At 41.0% G+C, this 26,570-nt stretch overlaps 1 protein-coding gene across 1 annotated transcript in view; it reads left to right on the top strand.

The window, feature by feature from the left end:
• Urod (uroporphyrinogen decarboxylase) overlaps positions 1 to 26,570 on the top strand; it is a 291,316-nt gene that overhangs the window by 25,806 nt on the left and 238,940 nt on the right. The window lies entirely within an intron of this gene.

The following is a 26,570-nucleotide window of genomic DNA, read 5'->3' as shown; positions in this document are numbered from 1 at the left end:
ACTTTGCAATCACCACTAGCATTGGCACACATCAACAGAGTAAGTCTGTCTTTCATAGGCTTATGTTATGGGGTTATAGGACCCAACATGTATTTATAAGTAACAGTTACTCTGGAATACCTAATTATATTGAATTGATGGGGACTCAGTTCTAAATGTCATAAGGGCTGATCAACCTTATGACTGAGAGGCAGCTGGGTCAAGCCTTTTTCTCATTATAATAGGTTATACTGTAGACACACACACAATTTAAATAAGTAGTTTATAAAGTTGTATTTCTTTTTGTAAAAGTAAAATTAAGGGTGGTAGAATTGTGGTAACTGGAGAATTGTGCTTGGCAACAGTCTTTTGTTTTGGTGGGAGGAGCTTAGCTAGTCTTTCTCTCTCTCCCTCTCACTGAGGCTCTCTCTCTGTGGCTGACCTTCAACCTGGCAGGATCTCTGGGTCCTTCTTCTATCTTTTGGGGAAGTATGTGTGCTCCAGGGGTGAGTTTTTATAATTTAAGTTGTGGCCACCATACCCAGGGTGACTAAAGTGTGTCAAAACACTGGTTAGCCCAGAGTTATGTCAAGAAGAGAGAAGGACAAAAGTTAATAAGATACATCATGTGGGAGAACAGCTATCGAGTGTGTAGATCTTTGTTTTTAAAGTGTGAGGCTGTAATTGTATATTCTGTACATATCTATTGAGAATACAGTTATATTTTTATAGTAGTAGTTTGCATAACCTGTGAAGAGGGCTGGTGGGAGGATATCAGACACTCAAGATGATCAGCCATGATGTAAGTATTACCCCTAGACAGATAAGGCCATTAAGTAAAAAGCTACCCCACACTAGAACATGTAGTGAGAACCTTACTATCAAAGTAATAAGGGACAACCAACGTAGCAGCTTATGTCCTGGGAGTGCCTTTTCCTCCTGAGTAATGTAGGTCCTGCTTGGCATTTTCTTCCAAAACAGGCCTGTTTCGTCACAGTTAAACACTTGTTCAGGTTTCAGTCCTTCACTGTCTATGTACTCCTTGAATTCCTGCACATATTTTTCAGCTGTTTTGTGGTCCGAACTGGCAGCCTCACCATGCCTTATCACACTATGAATGCCACTATGCTTCTTAAATCTCTTAAACCAACCTTTGCTGGCCTTAAATTTATTCACATCACTAGTTGCTGGCATTTTTTTAATTAAATCGTCATGCAACTTCCTAGCCTTTTCACATATGATCGCTTGAGAGATGCTATCTCCTGCTATCTGTTTCTCGTTTATCCACACCAATAAGAGTCTCTCAACATCTTCTACCGCTTGCGATCTCAGTTTCGAAAACATAGTTGCACCTTTGGCAAGAACAGCTTCCTTGATTGCCGCTTTCTTGCCCACAGTAGCGATGGTTGATTGGGGTTTATTATACAACCTGACCAGCTCAGAGACATGCACTCCACTTTCATACTTAGCAATGATCTCTTTCTTCATCTCCATAGTAATTCTCACCCTTTTTGCTGTAGGTTTGGCACTAGAAGCTTTCTTGGGGCCCATGGTGACTTATTTTGCAGGTGCAATCACTGCAAAGGCTGTGATAATATGAAATGTTCCAGTTGTATGTTTGGAACCGACCGTGGTGGCTGACTTGTAAACACTGGCACCCATGGGACAAGTGAGGCGCGCTCAGGCCAAAGTGGACGTGTCTCGTACGGAACAAATATCGCTGGTCGGGTTTTCAAGCGCTAGTCGAGGCAAAATTTTTGCGTTAAAATGTATCGCTAGTCAGATTTATTGTTAATCGATGCCATTGCTGGTTGAGGGTCCACTGTACAATTAATCCGTTCCAGAAACCCAAAAATATTCACACAAAAAATACATTTTATAGAGATTAATTACAGTTTTACATACAACGAATACTATAGTTTTTAATTATGTATAGTAATACATAATTTATTGAAGATTGGTAATGGCATCTGGAAGATAGGGAGGAGGAGAGAGGAAGTTGGGGTTAGTGTTTGGAAGGAGAATCCCCCTCCATGAGGACTTCAGGTAAAGCCCTCTCTGGGGTTACTTCCCTTCTCTGTCTTTTAATGCCACTAGGACCAGCTTGAGAGTCACTGGACCCCTGTCTCACAAAATAACTATCCACAGTCATTTTTTTTATTTTTTTTTTTTTTTTTTATTATCACACCGGCCGATTCCCACCAAGGCAGGGTGGCCCGAAAAAGAAAAACTTTCACCATCATTCACTCCATCACTGTCTTGCCAGAAGGGTGCTTTACACTACAGTTTTTAAACTGCAACATTAACACCCCTCCTTCAGAGTGCAGGCACTGTACTTCCCATCTCTAGGACTCAAGTCCGGCCTGCCGGTTTCCCTGAATCCCTTCATAAATGTTACTTTGCTCACACTCCAACAGCACGTCAAGTATTAAAAACCATTTGTCTCCATTCACTCCTATCAAACACGCTCACGCATGCCTGCTGGAAGTCCAAGCCCCTCGCACACAAAACCTCCTTTACCCCCTCCCTCCAACCCTTCCTAGGCCGACCCCTACCCCGCCTTCCTTCCACTACAGACTGATACACTCTTGAAGTCATTCTGTTTCGCTCCATTCTCTCTACATGTCCGAACCACCTCAACAACCCTTCCTCAGCCCTCTGGACAACAGTTTTGGTAATCCCGCACCTCCTCCTAACTTCCAAACTACGAATTCTCTGCATTATATTCACACCACACATTGCCCTCAGACATGACATCTCCACTGCCTCCAGCCTTCTCCTCGCTGCAACATTCATCACCCACGCTTCACACCCATATAAGAGCGTTGGTAAAACTATACTCTCATACATTCCCCTCTTTGCCTCCAAGGACAAAGTTCTTTGTCTCCACAGACTCCTAAGTGCACCACTCACTCTTTTTCCCTCATCAATTCTATGATTCACCTCATCTTTCATAGACCCATCCGCTGACACGTCCACTCCCAAATATCTGAATACGTTCACCTCCTCCATACTCTCTCCCTCCAATCTGATATTCAATCTTTCATCACCTAATCTTTTTGTTATCCTCATAACCTTACTCTTTCCTGTATTCACCTTTAATTTTCTTCTTTTGCACACCCTACCAAATTCATCCACCAATCTCTGCAACTTCTCTTCAGAATCTCCCAAGAGCACAGTGTCATCAGCAAAGAGCAGCTGTGACAACTCCCACTTTGTGTGTGATTCTTTATCTTTTAACTCCACGCCTCTTGCCAAGACCCTCGCATTTACTTCTCTTACAACCCCATCTATAAATATATTAAACAACCACGGTAACATCACACATCCTTGTCTAAGGCCTACTTTTACTGGGAAAAAATTTCCCTCTTTCCTACATACTCTAACTTGAGCCTCACTATCCTCGTAAAAACTCTTCACTGCTTTCAGTAACCTACCTCCTACACCATACACTTGCAACATCTGCCACATTGCCCCCCTATCCACCCTGTCATACGCCTTTTCCAAATCCATAAATGCCACAAAGACCTCTTTAGCCTTATCTAAATACTGTTCACTTATATGTTTCACTGTAAACACCTGGTCCACACACCCCCTACCTTTCCTAAAGCCTCCTTGTTCATCTGCTATCCTATTCTCCGTCTTACTCTTAATTCTTTCAATTATAACTCTACCATACACTTTACCAGGTACACTCAACAGACTTATCCCCCTATAATTTTTGCACTCTCTTTTATCCCCTTTGCCTTTATACAAAGGAACTATGCATGCTCTCTGCCAATCCCTAGGTACCTTACCCTCTTCCATACATTTATTAAATAATTGCACCAACCACTCCAAAACTATCTCCCCACCTGCTTTTAACATTTCTATCTTTATCCCATCAATCCCGGCTGCCTTACCCCCTTTCATTTTACCTACTGCCTCACGAACTTCCCCCACACTCACAACTGGCTCTTCCTCACTCCTACAAGATGTTATTCCTCCTTGCCCTATACACGAAATCACAGCTTCCCTATCTTCATCAACATTTAACAATTCCTCAAAATATTCCTTCCATCTTCCCAATACCTCTAACTCTCCATTTAATAACTCTCCTCTCCTATTTTTAACTGACAAATCCATTTGTTCTCTAGGCTTTCTTAACTTGTTAATCTCACTCCAAAACTTTTTCTTATTTTCAACAAAATTTGTTGATAACATCTCACCCACTCTCTCATTTGCTCTCTTTTTACATTGCTTCACCACTCTCTTAACTTCTCTCTTTTTCTCCATATACTCTTCCCTCCTTGCATCACTTCTACTTTGTAAAAACTTCTCATATGCTAACTTTTTCTCCCTTACTACTCTCTTTACATCATCATTCCACCAATCGCTCCTCTTCCCTCCTGCACCCACTTTCCTGTAACCACAAACTTCTGCTGAACACTCTAACACTACATTTTTAAACCTACCCCATACCTCTTCGACCCCATTGCCTATGCTCTCATTAGCCCATCTATCCTCCAATAGCTGTTTATATCTTACCCTAACTGCCTCCTCTTTTAGTTTATAAACCTTCACCTCTCTCTTCCCTGATGCTTCTATTCTCCTTGTATCCCATCTACCTTTTACTCTCAGTGTAGCTACAACTAGAAAGTGATCTGATATATCTGTGGCCCCTCTATAAACATGTACATCCTGAAGTCTACTCAACAGTCTTTTATCTACCAATACATAATCCAACAAACTACTGTCATTTCGCCCTACATCATATCGTGTATACTTATTTATCCTCTTTTTCTTAAAATATGTATTACCTATAACTAAACCCCTTTCTATACAAAGTTCAATCAAAGGGCTCCCATTATCATTTACACCTGGCACCCCAAACTTACCTACCACACCCTCTCTAAAAGTTTCTCCTACTTTAGCATTCAAGTCCCCTACCACAATTACTCTCTCACTTGGTTCAAAGGCTCCTATACATTCACTTAACATCTCCCAAAATCTCTCTCTCTCCTCTGCATTCCTCTCTTCTCCAGGTGCATACACGCTTATTATGACCCACTTCTCGCATCCAACCTTTACTTTAATCCACATAATTCTTGAATTTACACATTCATATTCTCTTTTCTCCTTCCATAACTGATCATTTAACATTACTGCTACCCCTTCCTTTGCTCTAACTCTCTCAGATACTCCAGATTTAATCCCATTTATTTCCCCCCACTGAAACTCTCCTACCCCCTTCAGCTTTGTTTCGCTTAGGGCCAGGACATCCAACTTCTTTTCATTCATAACATCAGCAATCATCTGTTTCTTGTCATCCGCACTACATCCACGCACATTTAAGCAACCCAGTTTTATAAAGTTTTTCTTCTTCTCTTTTTTAGTAATTGTATACAGGAGAAGGGGTTACTAGCCCATTGCTCCCGGCATTTTAGTCGCCTCATACGACACGCATGGCTTACGGAGGAAAGATTCTTTTCCACTTCCCCATGGACAATAGAAGAAATAAAAAAGAACAAGAGCTATTTAGAAAAAGGAGAAAAACCTAGATGTATGTATATATATATATATATGCATGTGCGTGTCTGTGAAGTGTGACCAAAGTGTAAGTAGGAGTAGCAAGATATCCCTGTTATCTTAGCGTGTTTATGAGACAGAAAAAGAAACCAGCAATCCTACCATCATGCAAAACAGTTACAGGTTTTTGTTTCACAGTCATCTGGCAGGACGGTAGTACTTCCCTGGGTGGTTGCTGTCTACCAACCTACTACCTGTATTATTTCCTTCTTCACATTGATGTTTCTCACTTTCTTTACCACAGGGGTACCACTAGCAAATTTCTTTGGGCCCATGGCAGCTTATTTCACAGTCCCACAAGCACTAAACACAATGAAATAATCGTAAAATGTGTGAATGAGAGCGCAGGTTAGTGTTCACTCAAGCATAAACAAGGCTAGACTGCTCATGGCGCTTGCACGGGGACGTGGACAGAGCGGGCCGGCGGACAGGTCCCATACCCAGCGGTCTGAAAATAGGGGTGCGTTCGATAATAGGGACACAGTATGTCCGAAAAAAGGGTCCTATTTTCGAAACGTTCGATATGTGATACGTTCGATTTTTGAGGTTCCACTGTACATGACACTTACCTTTATTGAAGATCTGGTGATGATTGATGAGATGGGAGGAGGGGAGAGTGTGGAAGTTGTTAATGTTTAGAAGGGGAATCTCCTTCCATTAGGACTTGAGGTAGCAAGTCCTTTTCCGGGGTTACTTCCCTTCTTCTTTTAATGCCACTAGGACCAGCTTGAGAGTCACTGGACCTCTGTCGCACAACAAATCTGTCCATAGAGCTCTGTACCTCCCGTTCCTTTAAGACTTTCCTAAAATGGGCCATAACATTGTCATTGTACAGGTTGCCAACACGGCTTGCAGTAGCTGTGTCAGGGTGATTTTCATCCGCAAAGGTTTGCAGTTCAACCCACTTTGCACACATTTCATTAATCTTTGAAATAGGCAACTTCCTCAATTTCTCTCTCCCCTCCTCTGAAGCAGTTTCCTCAGGTCTGGCCTCTTGCTGTTGAAGATGATCTTGCAGCTCATCAGTGGTTAGTTCTTCATTGTCCTCCTCCACCAACTCTTCCACATCCTCCCCACTAACCTCCAACCCCAAGAACTGCTCCAATGCCACAGTGGATTCCACAACTGGCATACGCTTCTCAGGGTTAGCCTCAAACCCTTCAAAATCCCTTTCTTCATCACATTCTGGCCACAGTTTCTTTCAAGCAGAGTTGAAGGTCCTCTTAGTCACTCCCTCCCAAGCCTTACCTATAAGGTTTACACAACTGAGGATACTAAAGTGATCCTTCCAAAACTCTCTTAGTCAGTCGAGTGTATGAGGTCACTTCAAAGCACTTTTGAAACATAGCTTTTGTGTAGAGTTTTTTGAAGTTTGAAATGACCTGCTGGTCCATGGGCTGCAGGAGAGGAGTGGTATTAGGAGGCAAAAACTTGACCTTAATGAAGCTCATGTCCACAGAAAGTCGCTCTGCCAAGTCTGAAGGATGACCAGGAGCATTGTCTAATACCAGGAGGCACTTAAGGTTCAGTTTCTTTTCCATTAGGTAATTTTTCACATTGGGGCAAATGCATGGTGTAACCAGTCCCTAGTGGCTCATGCCTTACTGTTTGCCCTCCACAGCACACACAAATTAGCCTTGAGGATATTCTTTTGCCTGAACGCTCTGGGAGCAATCACCACAGCATTAGCACACATCAGAAGAGTAAGCCTGTCTTTCATAGGCTTATGTCCTGGGAGTGCATTTTCCTCCTGAATGATGTAGATCCTGCTTGGCAATTTCTTCCGAAACAGGCCTGTTTCGTCACAATTAAACACTTGTTCAGGTTTCAATTCTTCACTGTCTATGTGCTCCTTGAATTCACATATTTTTCAGCCACTTTTTGGTCCAAACTGGCAGCCTCACCATGCCTTATCACACTATGTATGCCACTACGATTCTTAAATCTCTCAAACCAACCTTTGCTGGCCTTAAATTCACTCACATCACCTCTAGTTGCAGGCATTTTTCTAATTAAATCCTCATGCAACTTCCTAGCCTTTTCACATATGATCGCTTGAGAGATGCTATCTCCTGCTATCTGTTTTTCGTTTATCCACACCAATAACAGTCTCTCAACATCTATCACTTGCGATCTCTGTTTTGAAAATAAACTTGCACCTTTTGCAAGAACAGCTTTCTTGATTGCTTTTTTGTTGACGATGGTTGATTGGGGTTTGGTATACAAACTGGCCAGCTCTGAGACACCCACTCCACTTTTGTACTTAGCAATTATCTCTTTCTTCATTTCCGTAGTAATTTTCACTCTTTTTACCACAGGGTTAGCACTAGAAGCTTTCTTGGGGCCCATGGTGACTTATTTTGCAACTACAAGCACTAAAAACACTGTGATAATAGGAAATGTACCGAATGTATGCTTAGATACGACCGCACTGGCTGACTTGTAAACACTGGCACCCACGGGGCAGCTGAGGCCATGTGTGGGACGCGTCCCGGACGAATCATGTACGGCGAGTTTTTTATCATGAGGCGAGGCAAAATTTTTGCGTTCAAATGCTTCGTATGGCGGATTTAACGTAACGCGATGCGTTCGTAAGGCAGGGGTCCACTGTGTTTGTGTATACTTGAATAAACTTACTTACAATGCTGGGCAGATGTTTTGGCGCTCGCTGCACCAACTTGTGGCAGCGTATCTGATGCTCTCTCATAACTTGGATTTAGGCTTCCAACTCAATGCAAAAAGTCTACCGAGTGATGGTTTATAACTCGGAAAACTCGTAAGTTGGGGCACTCGTAAGTCATGGTACCACTGTATAAGGTATTTACTTATTTATTTATTTAGAAATTTTAGCATACATACAGAGGTACAAAAAAAATACAGGTAAGAGCAGCATGCCAAAGCCACTTATATGCATAGCATTACGGGCTGGCTTAAAATTAACTTAAGATTAACTAAGCAATGATGAAATCAGTGATAAGACATTATTGTAAACAGATAACTATAAAGCACAAATGATTATTACAAAGACAGGTCATATGGTTGCATGCATTGCTGTTCATTCAGTAGAATGGAGTATTCTGTTAGGTAGTGTATTTAAAAAAATAACGAAGTTAGATTGGGTCCTAGGTTTAACATTTATGTGATATAATTGTGAGTAACATTTTGGATATACAATTTATAAGGTTCAGTTATTCAGTATTTATTTGGTTTTGAGTGAGTAAGTGAACTTTGAGAAGAGACTTGAATTTGTAAACAGGTAGTGTTTCTTTTATATTTACAGGTAATGAATTCCAGATTTTAGGGCCTTTTATGTGCATTGAGTTTTTGCATAGCGTGAGATGGACACGAGGAACATCAAAGAGTGATCTGTGCCTTGTGTTATGGTCATGTGTTCTGTTGAGGTTGGCAAGGAGATGTTTGAGGGGAGGGTTAATATCAGAGTTAAGTGTTCTATGTATGTAATAGGTGCAATAATAAGTATGGATGTTTTGTATGGTGAGTAGGTTGAGTGTTTTGAATATTGGTAGTGTGTGTTGCCTGTAGTGAGAATTTGTTATTCTAACTGCAGCCTTTTGTTGGGTAATTAGTGGTCTGAGATGGTTAATTGTTGTTGAGCCCCATGCACAAATTCCATAGGTGAGATAGGGGTAAATAAGAGTGAGATAAAGGGCCAGGAGGGCTGACTGTGGAACATAGTACCGTATCTTCGATAGTATGCCTACAATCTTGGAAATTTTCTTAGAAATTTGTTGTACATGTGTATGAAATTTGAGTCTATTATCGAGGTGGATTCCTAAGAATTTTCCCTCTGTTAGCTTTGTGATAGGTGATCCGTTTATCGTTATGTTAAGAGGTACGTCTGTAGCTCTGTTACCAAACTGAATGAAGTAGGTTTTGTCAATGTTTAGTGTAAGTTTGTTAGTCCTCATCCAGGTAGATATTTTCTGTAATTCGGTGTTTACAGTATTGGCTAGCGTGACTGGGGTCGGGTGAGAGAAGACGTATGTAGTGTCATCTGCAAAAAGTGTGGGTTTGAGTAATTGCGAAGCATTTGGTAGGTCATTTATGTATAGGAGAAAGAGAAGAGGGCCAAGGACACTTCCCTGTGGGACACCAACTGTAATTGGTTGTGCGGAAGAGCTTGCCCCATTTGCGTACACATATTGGCTTCTGTTGCTGAGGTAAGACTTGAGGTAGTTGAGGGAGTGCCCTCTAATACCATAGTGTGACAATTTTACGTGGATCAAGTCGTGGTCAGCTGTATCAAAAGCTTTCCGTAAGTCAATGAAGATCCCCAGTGGGACTTCTTTTTTCTCTATTGCAGTGTATATATGTTCTAGCATGTGTATAATAGCATCATTAGTATTTTTATTAGGCCTGAATCCAAATTGGCAGGGGTTGAGAATGTTTTGGGAGATGAGGTAGGAGTAGATTCGTTTATGAATTAATTTTTCGAAGATTTTTGAGAGAGGGTGTAAATTGGATATTGGCCTATAGTTATTCAACTCTGTTTGGTCTCCTCCTTTATGGATCGGGGTGACCCTTGCTATTTTGAGAACTGTAGGGAAGGTGGAGGATTCAATGGATTTGTTAAAGAGTGTTGCAATGATTGGTGATAGTACTTGTGATGCTTTTTTGTATATAAAGGGTGGTAAGGTATTTAAATCTCCTGCCTTGTTTTTCAGTGCGTTGATAATAAGGGAGACTTCGTATGGGTTAGTCGGAGCTAGGAACAGTGTGTTCGGGTAGTTGCCAGTGAGGTAGTCATTTGGTGGGGTATCTGAGCTTGGGATTTTATTGGCAAGGTTTTGACCTATAGTGAAGAAGAAATCATTGAGTCTGTTTGCTGTTTCTGTTGGTGGGAGTTGGGGTTCATCTGATTTTGCTAATTTTATTTCGCTATGTCGTGATATCTTTTTTGTTCCCAGAATTTCTGATAGGGTCTTCCAGGTCTTTTTTATATCACCTCGTAAGTTGGATAATCTGTTCTCATAATACAATTTTTTTGCCCTTCTTATCAGGCTGGTTAGGATTGACGAGTAACGTTTTGTTTGGTCTCTGGTTATGTGACCCATTCTGTACTGTTTTTTATATCGGTGTTTTGTATTTATGGATTTGAGAATGCTGGGTGTTAGCCAGGGACTGTTCAGTCTCTTAGCTGTCATCTGTTTAGTTTTTTTAGGTGTTACATTGGTTTCCCTTATTTCTTGGATGGTAAGGTTCTCACTACATGTTCTAGTGTGGGGTAGCTTTTACTTAATGGCCTTATTTGTCTAGGGGTAATACTTACATCATGGCTGATCATCTTGAGTGTCTCTGACCCTTTCACCAGCCCTCTTCACAGGTTATGTAAACTACTACTATAAAAATATAACTGTATTCTCAATAGATATGTACAGAATATACAATCACAGCCTCCATTTTCAAAACAAAATCTACACACTCCATCCTGTGCTCCACATGGTGTGTTCCAACACTCTTCCTTCTCTCTCCTTGACATAACTCTGGGCTAACCAGTGTTTTGACACACTTTAGTCACCCTGGGTATGGTGGCCAAAACTTAAATTATAAAAACTCACCCCTGGAGCACACATGATGCCCCAAAAGATAGGAGAAGGACCCAGAGATCCTGCCAGGTTGAAGGTCAGCCACAGAGAGAGAGAGTCAGTGAGAGGGAGAGAGAGAGAGAAGCCTACCTAAGCTCCTCCCACCAAAACAAAAGACTGTTGCCAAGCACAATTCTCCAGTTACCACAATTCTACCACCTCTTAATTTTACTTTTACAAAAAGAAATACAACTTTATAAACTACTTATTTAAATTGTGTGTTTATGTGTCTATAGTATAACCTATTATATTGAGAAAAATAGGTTTGACCCAGCTGCCTCTCAGTCATAAGGTTGATCAGTCCTTCTGACATTTAGAGCAAAGTCCCCATCAATTCAATATAATTAGGTATTCCAGAGTAACTGTTACTTATAAATACATGTTGGGTCCTATAGCCCCATAACACCCCCACCTCCAGACGAAGTCTCACAAAAGCTAGCCGTGTCCCTCAGGATACGGCTAGTAAAAAGTATATTGCTTAAGTCTGAAGGCGGTAAACAAGACTACTAGAAATGCTACATATTTCCTAGCACCATAACTACTCTTCACTTTACTGTTATTTACAACAGATTGCAGAATTTTTTAGAAAAGCATTTTAACCATACCCATATACTCAAGGGTGTAACTATTTACAATTTTAATGACTTTTAAACAATACACATTACAATGCAAAATTTTGCACACAATGCCCACTGTGAAAGCCCGCACCAACAGGCCTGTGCCTCTGCTACGGTAATCCAGCAAGCAACTGGTACTCCAGGGTGGCATCTTCCTGATCAGGAGACGAGAGTAGAGCCAAACCCAGAGCAGTCAGGTGTACACCAGGCAGGAACTTCACAAAACATGTCAAGGTGTCTCTCACTTGGTGGCCGAACCAAACAGTGAGACTTCCAGTCAACACTCACGATCCTTAACATGGTCAGGCACTTAAGCCCATCTTCCGAGGTCCCACTCCACACAGATCCTCCAAACTTATGAAGAGGAGGCTGACATAGAATATGGAGGGGTCCAGGGGACCACAAAGGCAAACCGTCGGGCCGTTTTGTATATAGAGCACACCAAGACACAACATCACGTACCTTCCTGAACGTCTCATGTTACCGAAGGTTGTCAACTACTGCCTCAACTCACATTTACGTACACCCTGACCCTCGTCACACCTTTGGCTCTGACTCGACTCCTTCACAGTCAGATGGCTGGTAGAGAGTACTCAGGCTCGCTAAGAGTTCACCACTGCAAAAACAACAAGGTCAGCACAAGACAAACACTATGTACAAAGTACGCACCATGCATCTACATGAAACATCTAGAGAGAGCATCAGCAACCACATTCTCTGAGCCTTTTATATATTTAACTTTCAAATTAAAAGGCTGTAGGAACAAAGCCCATTCTAAGAGTCTGATTTTAGTCACTATACACAGGAACAGGATGAAGAGATCCTGAGACATGTACAAATGCTGAATAGCCAGCCCCAAAATGAAAATTCTTTCCTGTGGTAAAATGTTGACATTTAAATTTAGAAGGTTGCTCATTGATAGTAACAGTTCTGCAACCTCTCGCAGTGCAACAACAACACCAAAGACATCTCTTTGCACCCAGGTTGGATACATTAAGTTTACACAGATACCATCACGTTCCATCTCACACACAAATTTTAAGCACACAATGAACACAATTTGCATTACACACATTAAAATGGTAATGGAACACAGACCATGGAAATCACATCTTCCATGTTTTAGCTTATTTAAAATGTTTGCATCTTTTAGTGCATAAGTATCAATCTTTCTAACCCTGTAAACCTTAGTTGTTAAATGTACTTTGTGGTAGTCAGTGTTTATGCCCAGGGTGCCATCTAATTTGGGAACCATGAAGCATGGGAATGCCCACTGACTCTCACTAAGCACTACAAACTGGCGTTGGAAGAATTTCACTTCTTCCTCCATCTCCAATTTTTCATACAGATTTTTCCCACACAAAAATTGTTGAATTGGCTCAGCTTCCTTAACAATTTCTTCATGGAGTTTCAACTTTTCCCATTACTGACATCCCAACTTTTATAAAGTTCCAAGGTGGCTGAGCCAACTCTCCAACATTTTTCTCATTAAAACCAAGCATGCATTTCCCAAAATCTTTTACACACATGTTATTTCTTAAATACACTTTTGGTATTTCATACAGATTATTGTTTTGCAGCCCTTTACATTCCATTAAAACATTGGTCTCTCTGAATTTTTGACATAACTTCAAACCCTTTAACCGGTTATTGTGTACACTATACTCATTCTTTTCTTGCTTGGGGGTGTGGGTTTTATATCTAACCCCTGGGAACTTCCCCCACAACATGTTCAGCTCACAGCAACTTGCTATACAGATTTTCACATGAATTGGCTCCAGTATCAGCACTTCCTCTCCAGCCTCCAGAGTATCATGGTCCATATTATGGTCCCACATCATCATCCTGGTCTGGTTGATGGGCACGTTCACTGGTACCATCCACCTCATACGAGCCAAACAGTATCTGAAACTGAGAAAAAGCTCCGAGGGGGGAGCATCACCATCATCCCCAAGCCAATAGCTCAGAGATTCCAGAGTGCTTCCCCACTCAGCAAATACAAAGAAAGGGATCATCTCATCCCAGTTGTTAGTATTGTCTATACCATAGGCTTGCATCATTGTCTTGAGGGTTTGATGTAATTTCTCTATTTCCCCTTTAGATGGAGAGTGATACACAGTTGAACACTGAGGCTCTACTTTTAGTCCCTTCAAAACATTTCTAAAAGACTTAGAGGTAAAGTTAGGCCCTTGATCTGTTTGTGCTGCTTGAGGAAAACCAACATGAAAAAAGAACTTCATCAAAACCCTTAAGACTACATGAGCAGTTATCTTATGCAGAGGGACTGCTTCCAGGTACCTGGTAGTGGAGCAAATTATTGTTAGTAAATAATTATTTCCCATTCTGGTCCTTGGGAGTGGGCCAACGACATCCACTACCAGCTTGCTGAAGGGTTCACCTGGTGCTGAAATCGGCTGAAGGGGAACAGGTTTAATACTTCGACTAGGTTTCCCTATAATTTGAAAGGCATGATAGGTCTCAATATGCTCTCTGACAGTCTCCCACAGCTGAGACCAGAAGAAATGCCTGGAAACCTTGGACATCACCACCTGGGGACAAAGCCCTTGTTCTCCTTCCATCGATACTGCAAACAGAGGTGAATTCTTTATAAGAGTTTCCTCCCTGAAATGAAAACACTTATTTAACTGTAAAATCTCTTCCTCAGCAACAGCGACATTTTCCTGCACAGAAATTAATTGCACCCTAGCAGGTGCAGCCTCTCTCACACTATTTAACTGATCCATTCTCCAATCATGCTCAGCTCTGGCTGGAACATCCTTTTCTTCAGTTGACTGCAGTTCAACATCAGAAAGCAGAGTTACCAAACTTAAGCCCTCACCATCCTCATGAGAAATATCATGAAGACTGTTGGTAGCATGATCATGAGCCATACTTCTCATGGTGGAACCATCAGGGAGAAGGTCTGGCAGGGTTTTCCTAGCCATTTCCTCCCAACATTTCGGACTTGGTTTCCCCCAAACTAGTTGTTCCTCACTGTCTAACAGGCCCATAACATTATTCCCTAATAAGAGGTCGACCCCTTCGAAGGGAATTTCATCGGAGATACCTACAGGGAGATAGCCAACTTGGTATGCAGATTCTACCCATAATTTGTGTACAGGTGTCCTTATGGTTGAACCCGTAATACCCTTCAACAATATATCTACCCCAGTATAGGTATCCTTAGACACTGGCAGCACTCCAGCATGTAGCAAAGAGTAGGTGCTACATCCATCTCTCAAGGACAGTATGTTCTCAACTCTGCCTACATCCTTTTGCAAACCAACTGCGGACCTACTAGAAAATATACACATCCTGGGGTCTAGATCCAAAGGTTCCTCCTCACCTTGCCTTGAAGACCTAATGCAGGCAACTGGATGTATCTCTGCAGTTAGAGTCCTCTGGGGTGGTTCCTCCCTTTCCTGATCTCGCCGCCTTGACCAGCAAAACTTTTGTGTGTGTCCAGTTTTGTTACAGTAATAACAGATAAAACTCTTAAAGGTATTTTTACCATTTGGTGTAGGACTGGTACTGTTTACTCGAGGACCTGAAACATTATCTGATTGTCTAGGTAAACTTTGAACTCCAGCTGACTTACCTTTTCCTTCTATTTTAGAGGGCACCTCAGCCTTCATTTGTCCCTGAAAATTCTTGTCCCACTTACCTTTATGACCATAGGACTTGGAATAAGGTTTAGAACGAGTGGGGAAATTTTCAGAAGCAGCATGACTGTTTTTACTTACCAATTCCCTGCGAGCCAAGAATCGGTCACCTAGATCCAGTGCTTCTGAAAGATTTTCTGGGTTTTTGTCCTCCAAATATTCTCTGAGGTCAACAGGGATTGTATTGTACAATTCCTCATGAACCATCAGATCTACTAATTTGTTATAGTCTTTATTAACTCCTTTGGAACAAACCCATTTCTTAAAAAGGAACAGTTTCTCATTCCCAAACTCAGTTAAGGTCTGCCCATCCTGAAATTTTTGATTCCTGAACTTTTGTCTATATTTCTCAGGTATCATTTGGTATGCAAGCAATACTTCCTCTTTAATCTTATCATAATCAGAAAAATCTTGCCCCTCCAGAGTCTCTACTCTCTGGAATCCTTTACCCACAAGTTGTGTGCGAACTAGGGTAGCCCACTTCTGTTTGGGCCATCCTTGCTCCAAAGCAGTCTTCTCAAAAAAAGAAAAATATCTATCTGGGTCACTCTCTGTAAACTTAGGGACAAAATTTGCAGCTTTAGTTATGTTAAAGTACTGCTCAGGCTCTTGTTCTGAACCTCCTAACCTCTGACGCTCTTCCTCCTTAGCTTTCATTAATTTCATTTCAGCCTCTAGTACAGCTAATTTCAGTCTCATTCTCTCCATTTCCATATCACCTGGAGTAGGTGATCCCTCATGTTCACTGTTAACAGGCATGTTTACTGATGAATTATTACCTTCTTCCCTGAAGCCTAAAAAATCTGAAGACTCATCTTCTGACATAGTTTTATCTTTAAACACTTGCTTCCCTCTTACAGTATCAGTGGACAAAGTTTTCCCACAGGCACATAAAATAACACAAATTGAATGTAAACTATGCACATAGCACTTACCATAACCACAACAAAAATGTGTTACTCCCTTTCCCCCACCTTAGGAGAAAAACAACCTGTAAACTAATATATGAAAACAACACTTCCACTGACACCACCTTGGTAAATCTTCTACCAGAAACATGCAACTGTTATTACCCCCATACCAGCACATATAGTTCAAAGAATGTTTTGAGTTATTTTAGCAGTCAAATAACTCTCCCGGTCAAGCTCCCATGTTACGTTGGTTTCCCTTATTTCTTGGATGGTAAGGTTCTCACTACATGTTCTAGTGTGGGGTAGCTTTTACTTAATGGCCTTATTTGTCTAGGGGTAATACTTACATCATGGCTGATCATCTTGAGTGTCTCTGACCCTTTCACCAGCCCTCTTCACAGGTTATGTAAACTACTACTATAAAAATATAACTGTATTCTCAATAGATATGTACAGAATATACAATCACAGCCTCCATTTTCAAAACAAAATCTACACACTCCATCCTGTGCTCCACATGGTGTGTTCCAACACTCTTCCTTCTCTCTCCTTGACATAACTCTGGGCTAACCAGTGTTTTGACACACTTTAGTCACCCTGGGTATGGTGGCCAAAACTTAAATTATAAAAACTCACCCCTGGAGCACACATGATGCCCCAAAAGATAGGAGAAGGACCCAGAGATCCTGCCAGGTTGAAGGTCAGCCACAGAGAGAGAGAGTCAGTGAGAGGGAGAGAGAGAGAGAAGCCTACCTAAGCTCCTCCCACCAAAACAAAAGACTGTTGCCAAGCACAATTCTCCAGTTACCACAATTCTACCACCTCTTAATTTTACTTTTACAAAAAGAAATACAACTTTATAAACTACTTATTTAAATTGTGTGTTTATGTGTCTATAGTATAACCTATTATATTGAGAAAAATAGGTTTGACCCAGCTGCCTCTCAGTCATAAGGTTGATCAGTCCTTCTGACATTTAGAGCAAAGTCCCCATCAATTCAATATAATTAGGTATTCCAGAGTAACTGTTACTTATAAATACATGTTGGGTCCTATAGCCCCATAACATTAGGGCAGTGCTTGTTATAAAGGTATTGGGTCTTTTTTAGAAAATTATTAAAGCATTCGTCAATATCTGTATAGATTTCTAGCTCAGTGTGCCAGTCAATGTTTGTTACTGCTGTTGTGAAGTTATTAATGGCTGCCTCATTGTGAAGTCTGAAGGTGACTTTAGTAGTGTCTTGGGGTATTTTACCAAGAGTTGTTATGAGGAAAGTAGGGTAGTGGTCTGTGGTATTATCTGTAATTATGCCTGATTTTAACCCTTTGAGGGTTTTGGTCGTACTAGTACGTCTTACGCGTAGGGGTTTTTGTCGTACTAGTACGCATAAATTCTAGCGGCCTCAAATCTCACAGGAAAAGGCTGATAAGCCTAGATGTGAGAGAATGGGTCTGTGTGGTGGGTGTGCGCAGTTGGAAAAAAATCTGGGACCCAGTGGTGCATTGTGGGAATGCCATCATAGTACACAATTTCCACCGTGCCCTGTGGTAAGAAGTTCCTCACTCCTCGGCGAATTGGGACACTTTTGTTCCCCAGTGACAGTTCTAATACAGATGGAAGTGACAGTGAAGATGAGTTTCAAGGTTCTGGTGAGGTTTTGACCGAAACTAATGACCATAATATGGGTAATAGTGAGGAAAACCCAGACAACCCACAGCCTTCCACCTCTGGTGCTGAGCCATCTTGTTCACGTTCAGTTGTACCAGAATCAAAGAGGAAACTCCTATTTTCCAAAATCCCAGACTCAGATGTGAGCATTGGTGATGATAGTGATAGTGATTATGAACTACAAGCTCTTCAAACTTGTTCCAAGAATGGAGGTGGAGGAGGAGGCAGAGGAGGAGGAGGCAGAGGAGGAGGAGGCAAGAGGAGGAGGAGGCAAGAGGAGGAGGAGGCAGAGGAGGAGGAGGAGGAGGAGGAGGAGGCAGAGGAGGAGGAGGAGGAGGAGGAAGAAGAAGAGGAGGAGGAGGAGGAGGAGGAAGAAGAAGAGGAGCAGGAGGAGGAAGAAGAGGAGGAGGAGGAAGAAGAAGAATACGTAATGATAACAATAATACATAATAATAATAATACATAATAATAATAATACATAATAATAATACATAATAATAATAGGTAATAATAAATGTTCACCCATGACAGTAACAAGATAAGGGGAGATAACATCTGATAAGTGCTGACGTTTGATGAGGGTAAATGAGGGTAGAGCTGATGCCAAAAGATGAGATAAACATCTCCCTCCCTTTGTTTTTGCTGGTATACTAACATTTCTGTCTGTCTATTTGCCTGTCTGTCAAGCTCCCTGTCTATCCGTCTAGCTCTCTGTCTCAGAGAGCCACAAGACTGCGTCATCACTTTTACTCACATCTTCAAGCAGAGTATAGCACTTTGTCTGGGTTTCTTGGGTTATCCTAGGTAATTTATACTATGTATACTTGTATTTATGTGTACCTGTGAGACAGAGATAAAAAGACAGATAGAATGAGGGAGAAAGATAATTAGATAGAATGGAGGAAGGGAAGCAGCATCCGACCCCATTGTTTTGACAGGCGGGAGGGGGGAGTGAGTAATGAGACAATATGTCATTTTGACAGCTGCCGACTCCTGGTAATTTACACTATGGAGGAGGAGGAGAAGGAGAAGGAGGAAGAGTAGGGGGAAGAGGAAGAAGAGGAGGAGGAGGAAGAGGAGGAGGAGGAAGAGGAGGAGTAGGAGGAAGAGGAATAAGAGGAAGAGGAGGATGAAGAGGAATAGTAGGAGGAAGATTAGGGGGAAGAGGAGGAAGAGGAAGAGGAGGAGGAGGAGGAGGAAGAGTAGGAGGAAGAGGAAGAGTAGGAGGAAGAGGAAGAAGAGGAGGAGGAGGAAGAGGAGGAGGAGGAAGAGGAAGAGTAGGAGGAAGAGGAAGAGGAAGAGTATGAGGAAGAGTAGGGGGAAGAGGAGGAAGAGTAGGGGGAAGAGGAGGAAGAGGAAGAGGAGGAGGAGGAGGGTGGAACACTAGTACACTGATACTGGTACACTAACATTTCTGTCTGTCTATTTGTCTGTCTGTCAAGCTCCCTGTCTATCTGTCTATCCGTCTAGCTCTCTGTCTCAGAGAGCCACAAGACTGTGTCATCACTTTTACTCACATCTTCAAGCAGAGTATAGCACTTTGTCTGGATTTCTTGGGTTATCCTAGGTAATTTATACTATGTATACTTGTATTTATGTGTACCTGTGAGACAGAGATAGACAGACAGATAGAAAGAGAGAGACAGATTGAAAGAGATAGAATGAGGGAGAAAGATAAAACACCATTGTGTATGACACCATGTTTCAGAGTTCCACAAGCTGCAGAACTAATAGGAATATGTTCAGTGACTGTATATTGGTATATATATTATAGAACAATAATAATAAACAATGTTTTGTATTGTTTGTTTTTGTAAACAAGTTTTGTAAACAATATATTGATAATTATGTTTGTGTGCTTATTGTGTTGTATACAACGAGTGTATATATGTACATTGCACCTTACTTTGGTCTCATAGGCCACATAAGTTATGTGAAAAAATAAAATAGTGAAAAAAACAACAAACCTTCAAATACAAGTAAACTAAAGTTTACCGGGTGAGCGGCAGTCGCCGCTGTTGCCATACGTGGCTCATTTCCAGCACTGCGGCCGCAGCCGCAGCAAGCAGCAACAAGGCTGCTCCTACATCTTGCCGTCCCCTGGGCCTATCCGAACTCCAGTGATGGCCAAGTTGGCAAGTACTGCTGCAACAACATGCAAGGAACCTATAGTGACATAAAAACTGACGGTGACGACAACGAAATGGACTAAATATGACAAAAGAGGGACCGGCATTCAAGTACCAGACCTGCTGCCAGACGTGAACCAGACATGAGACGTTTTCCACTACAATGAAATAACTGACCTCCATATCAACTGCACCAGTGTTTAACGGGAAGACAACATGGCAGAAAACCTGATCAACTAAATCTCCAAGGAAATGACAGGTCTGTAGGACTTTTTTCTTCAGTGCCAAACGAGGGAAAGAATTGAGCATTTAAACATGGCTGACCGGCATCCAAACAGCCGCTACTGCCAGACGTACAACTAGCGAAGTGAAATTCTCATCTTTACTGACGTTCATCTGTTGACAGTAGCATCATATCTGTACCACCATCATATCACCTGTACCAGTGCTAACGAGAGGGAAACACAGGAGACATCGTCAAATCAACAGTACAAAACTCCAAGGTTATAGGTCGGATATCCCTCAGTGCCAGTCGTGAGAAAGAAGTGAATAGTTAAACAGTCAAGGTTAATGTTATAGTAGCTGACCTATATTCAGCTGACCAGTGTACAGTGAGAGAATCATAGCAGAAAACGCCAAATATATCTATAAACTCAAGGAAAGTCAGGTTGTAGGTGGCGTTACTCCCCTCAGTGTTTTAAAAATGGCTGAGTCAGCAAAACAGGTCAGGAGACAACAACACCACACAACCCCCGATAAATGGAACTGAGGGGGATTTGGAAGGATAAAACCAGGGAAAAGTGAGCAGTGAAGAGGGTTTTGAAGAGGAAATTTTACTAGTAATTCAGTGGTGATTGCTAAAGCAGATACTAAGTGTACTAGGGAAAGGAAAAGAGAAATAAATATTATTGTATATGAGTAAAAGAGCGAAGAGTGAAAATGGCAGGCATTAGGGGGGTACAGGCTGCCATAATTATATTTATATTTCTTCTTCAATTCCATGAAGAAAGTAATCAGTCATGGGGGCTGGAAAAGATGAATGGAGTAACAGCGCCCTGGACAGTAAAAGCCCAACAGTTGCCATCCTACCAGAAAAGTAAATGTCACTATTGCCGCAAGGTATGGCAACACCGCATACCTAAACAAAAACAGTGGCACACAGCTCTTATTGTAGCGCTCTTAAGTGGTGATATCCAAATTAATCCAGGACCTCAAACTATTGTGCAGAGGCAAAACAGACAGATAAATGACGGCAATAATGACGGTCTAGTAGCTAGGAATGATAACCTTAACTCCATATGTAATGCATACATAGGTCAATGTGAGACAATACAGCCATTATTATCTCAAACACTACCAAACAGGTGCATACACTGTACTAAAGTACGCATGAAAAACAGAAAAGGCACCTTATGTAAAATGTGTAAGGGGTGGGTGCATGATGGATGTATGTACAATTATAGCAACGGTGCCAGAATTCATTTTGTGTGTAACAAATGCACTTTGGCACAGTTACCCTTTAGCAGTGATGACATTGATTTACCTAATTTTAATACAAATGGCCCATTGCCATATATTGATGATTATGATTGTTTTATGAAAACAGGCCTTCACTTTATTCATGTCAATGCAAGATCACTTCTTCCTAAATTGGCAGAGATTAGGATTCTAGCTAACAAAATTAGGGCGGCAGTTATAACCATCTCTGAATCTTGGTTGGATGATACGGTGACTGACGACGAGGTCAAAATAGATGGTTACAATATAAAACACTTAGATAGGAACAGAAAGGGTGGTGGAGTATGTGCCTACATTAGAAATGACTTAGCTTACAACCCAAGACCTGATTTAAATAACAATAAACTGGAGATTCTATGGTTTGAAGTGCTGCTTCCTAAGACCAAACCCATCTTAGTAGGAACTAGTTACCGCCCTCCTACCCAGGACCAGTTCTTAGAAGACTTTTCCAGAGTCTTGTCCGGAGTTGAAAACAATTGCGAGACAATAATACTGGGCGACTTTAATATCTGTTTTCAGCAGCAAAATAACGGGCTATGCAAAAGGTATAAGCAAATTCTAGGATTAAATAGTTACACTCAACTAATTAATACTCCAACCCGGATCACACAGTTCTCAGCCACCCTAATTGACCACATACTTTGTAACCGCTCTGAGAACATTAGTCAGTCAGGCGTCATTACCACAGGTCTTAGTGATCATTTCATCATTTACTGCACCAGGAAAATAACTAGGGATAGGATAGGCCTACACAGGACAATAAAAATGAGGTCAACTAGAAACTACAGTAAAGAAACACTGGTAAATAGGCTACACAATTGTGACTGGACAGAGATAACAAGTTGCACGGACGTAAACGATGCCTGGGAAAAATTCAAAACAATGTTCACTACCATCCTTGATAATATTGCACCAGTTAAAGAGGTTAGGATTAAACGAAGAACTGAACCCTGGATGAATACTGAGATATTAGATAATATGAAATTCAGAGACCAGCTGCTAAAAAGATTTAAAGCAAACAGACAGGATATTGCAGCACTAAATGAATTCCAAAGGGTGAGGAACAGAGTACAGAGACTTATAAAAGGAGCAAAGGCAAAGCACTACTGCTCAAAAATTGAAGAGTATAAGCATAACCCCAGAAAGCTCTGGCAACAACTAAAACAGTTGGGGTATAGCCATAAGCCAGTAGATAGGTGTAACATAGTACTCACTATCGATAATGAGGTATGCCACGAAACATCTAAGGTGGCAAATTGCTTTAATTCCTACTACACATCTGTTGCATCAACACTAGTAAGTAAACTACCAGCTGCATCAAATACCTTTAACACAGACTCTGATAAGTTTCAAACATACTATACCAATAAAGGGGTAACCCCAAACAGTTGTCAACTCATGACTTTATTCAAAAAGAACTAAGCAGGTTAAACCCAACTAAGAGCACAGGCCCTGATAACATCCCGTCTAAGTTCCTAAAAGATGGTGCTTCTGAACTGTCAATCCCTATTGCTCACATAATAAATCTATCAATCACCACTAATACAGTACCGGAGGGGTTCAAGGAGGCCAGAGTCACTCCTATCTTCAAGAAAAATAGTAGGTCTGATGTAAGCAACTATAGGCCTGTTAGTATACTCAGTATAATATCTAAAATTCTAGAGAGGGCGGTGTATTCTCAAGTAGTTAAGTACCTTAATGACAACAACATTCTCCATAGCTATCAATCGGGCTTTAGAAGATCCTACTCAACCGACACCTCCCTTATTAATCTGATGGATTACCTGAGAACTGAAATGTCAAAGGGGAACCTCATAGGCATGGTAACCTTAGACCTGCAAAAGGCCTTCGATACTGTCAACCACAATATATTATGTAATAAACTTCAAGCTATTGGTATAGGTTCTGTAGACTGGTTTAAGTCCTACCTTAGCAACAGGAGACAAATAGTCAAAATCAACAAAACAGAATCAGAACCCCTGCCGATAACATGTGGAGTTCCCCAAGGTAGTATTCTGGGTCCCTTATTATTCTTATGTTATGTCAATGATATGCCTATCAGTGTCAAGTGCAAACTCCTACTGTATGCAGATGACAGTGCTCTGTTAGTGTCAGGTAAAGACCCACAAGATATTGCTAATGTTTTAACACTGGAACTGGAGTCCTGCAGCAAATGGTTAGTAGACAACAAACTATCATTACACCTAGGGAAAACTGAAGCCATTCTCTTTGGCACGAAACATAAACTGAGAAGGGTAAATAATTTTAATGTTCAATGTAATGGGGAGCCCATCACTTTGGTTTCATCAGTAAAATATTTGGGAATCCCCTTTGACCCATGCATGTCAGGAGAATTGATAGGGAACAGTGTAGTAAAGAAAGCGAATGCCAAACTGAAGTTCCTGTATAGACAAGCACAGTGTCTACCTACTGAGGCTCGCAGGACCCTATGTCTAGCCCTTATACAATGCCATATGGATTACGCTTGCTCTTCTTGGTACTCTGCCTTGACAAAAAAACTGAAAGATAGACTGCAAATCACCCAGAACAAAATCGTAAGATTCATCCTGGGGCTGGGACAAAGAGAACATGTAGGCCAGGATGAATTACAGCAGTTGGATATGCTGAATGTTGAAGACAGAGTAAAACAACTGAAGCTAAATCATGTTTATAAAATTGCTCACAAACAATGTCCAGAATATCTTGCTGTCAATTTTGTCAAGGTTGGGAACCAAAGCAATCATAGTACTAGGGGGAGAGAGCACAACTTTGTAGTACCCACAGTCAGTGGCCAGGCTTCAAACACCTTTTATTGTACAGCAATAAAGGAATGGAACAGACTACCCGCACATGTCAAAGCCAGTCATAGCGTGAACCAGTTCAAGAAGAGTGCCAAAAGATGTCTGATGAATGTAGCTACAGAAAGGGAGGGGAATGATTTTCTATTTTTTAGCTAACATACGTGTAAATTTTACCTTATTCCTTGTAATGACCCTCGTATTGTAGATAGTCTTAATGACCTTGGTGTAGCAGATAGTCTTTTTAGTATGATAATAAGATGTTATCTTCATTGTAGAATAATAAGAAAATATTATAACCTTTATACTATAATAATAAGGTAAAAGGACCCCAATGGAAATAAGTCACTCTGTCTGACTTTTTTGGGTTATCCTAGGTTCTCTACACATATGCTGCTATGTATGATAATTCTATGTAACTGTATTTGTGTATACCTGAATAAACTTACTTACTTACTTACTTACTTACTTATAACTTCATGCATCCATTTCGGAGAGGGCCTGTCGACCCTCAAAGGGTTAACCCTTTGAGGGTTTTCGTCGTACTAGTACGTCTTATGCGTAGGGGTTTTTGACGTACTAGTACTCATAAATTCTAGCGACCTCAAATCTAGTGGGAGAAAGCTGGTAGGCCTTCATATGAAAGAATGGGTCTATGTGGTCAGTGTGCACAGTCTAAAAAAAATCCTGCAGCACACGGTGCATAATGAGAAAAAAAAAACTTTTTCCATTTTTTTTTAATAAATCAGCGACTTTGCAGTGTATTTTCGTATAGTATTTATTGTTGTATTCTAGTTTTCTTGGTCTCATTTTATAGAATGGAAGACATATTACTGAAATTGAGATGATTTTGACTGGTTTTACAATGAAAGGTGCCTTGAAATTGAGCTCAAAGTAGCAGAAATGTTCGATTTTTACCAAACTTCAAAAGTAAACAAATCGTGCCAAGCATGCAATACACGTCAACTGGTGAGTCTAATATTCTTTCACAAGTGCACCAATAATATTTATACCATTTTTTACACTAATGCAGTAGTCTGCATAACAGTAAATCTTATATTTTTTGTGAGAATAAAAATTCAAAGTGGAAAGCAAAAGAATATAAGATGGGCCTTGAGACGTGACTAATGACTAGAGGAAATGTCATTTTAGTGCCAGGAATGTCTTTCTTGTTTATTCTGGACCCTATTCCGAAATTGGCATCTTTTGAAATTTGTGTGAAATTGGCAAAATTGCTAAATTCTGACCACTGTACTGGATAGTTGAATTTATAAATGGGTGGTTTCTTGCACCCATTCGATAGAAAAAATGGAGTTCTAGCGAAATATTCATGTTTTTTGTCGACTAGTACAGTGAAATTGGCCGAAAATGGGGCTCAAAGTGGGCAAAATCGCCGATCCGTAAACATCGCCGAGACCGCTAACTTTGCGAGAGCATAATTCCGTAAGTTTTCTATCAAATTTCAAACTTTTGGTGTCGTTATGATCGGGAAAAGATTCTCTATCTTTTCACAAGAGAAAATAATTTTTTTTTTTTTTTAAATTTGGCCGACCCTGAGAACGAGTTTCGGAGAGGGCCTGTCGACCCTCAAAGGGTTAAAGGGGATATGGTGTTGGTCCAGATGTGGTCAAGTAGGGAAATACTAGTCTCTGTAACTCTTGTAGGTTTTGTTACTGTTGGTAGCAACATGCAGTTACTCATTGTGTTTGTGAATTCAGTAATGTGTGGGTTCTGGTCTTGCAGGAGATTGCAGGACTGGCAAGTAATACAGTAGACCCCCAGTTTTCATAATTAATTCATTCCGGAAGGTTGGCCTAAATCCGAAATGGCCGAAAACTGAAGTAATATTTCCTATAAGAGATACTGTAAATCCAATTAATCTGTTTCAGACATCCAAAAATATTAACAAAAAATAAATTTTATAGAGCTATGAATGGTTCCTGCCTACACTACATTGCTTTCCAAACTATTCCACTTCCTGACTACTCTGTGACTGAAGAAATACTTCCTAACATCCCTGTGATTCATCTGAGTCTTCAACTTCCAACTGTGTCCCCTTGTTGCTGTGTCCCATCTCTTTAAATTCTGTCTCTGTCCACCTTGTCAATTCCTC

Source organism: Cherax quadricarinatus, chromosome 11 (assembly GCF_038502225.1).
Source record: "Cherax quadricarinatus isolate ZL_2023a chromosome 11, ASM3850222v1, whole genome shotgun sequence".
In the NCBI taxonomy this organism is placed as follows: domain Eukaryota; kingdom Metazoa; phylum Arthropoda; class Malacostraca; order Decapoda; family Parastacidae; genus Cherax; species Cherax quadricarinatus.
The sequence above is the reverse complement of the archived record's forward strand: the minus strand, read 5'-3'. Positions and strand labels throughout refer to the sequence as shown.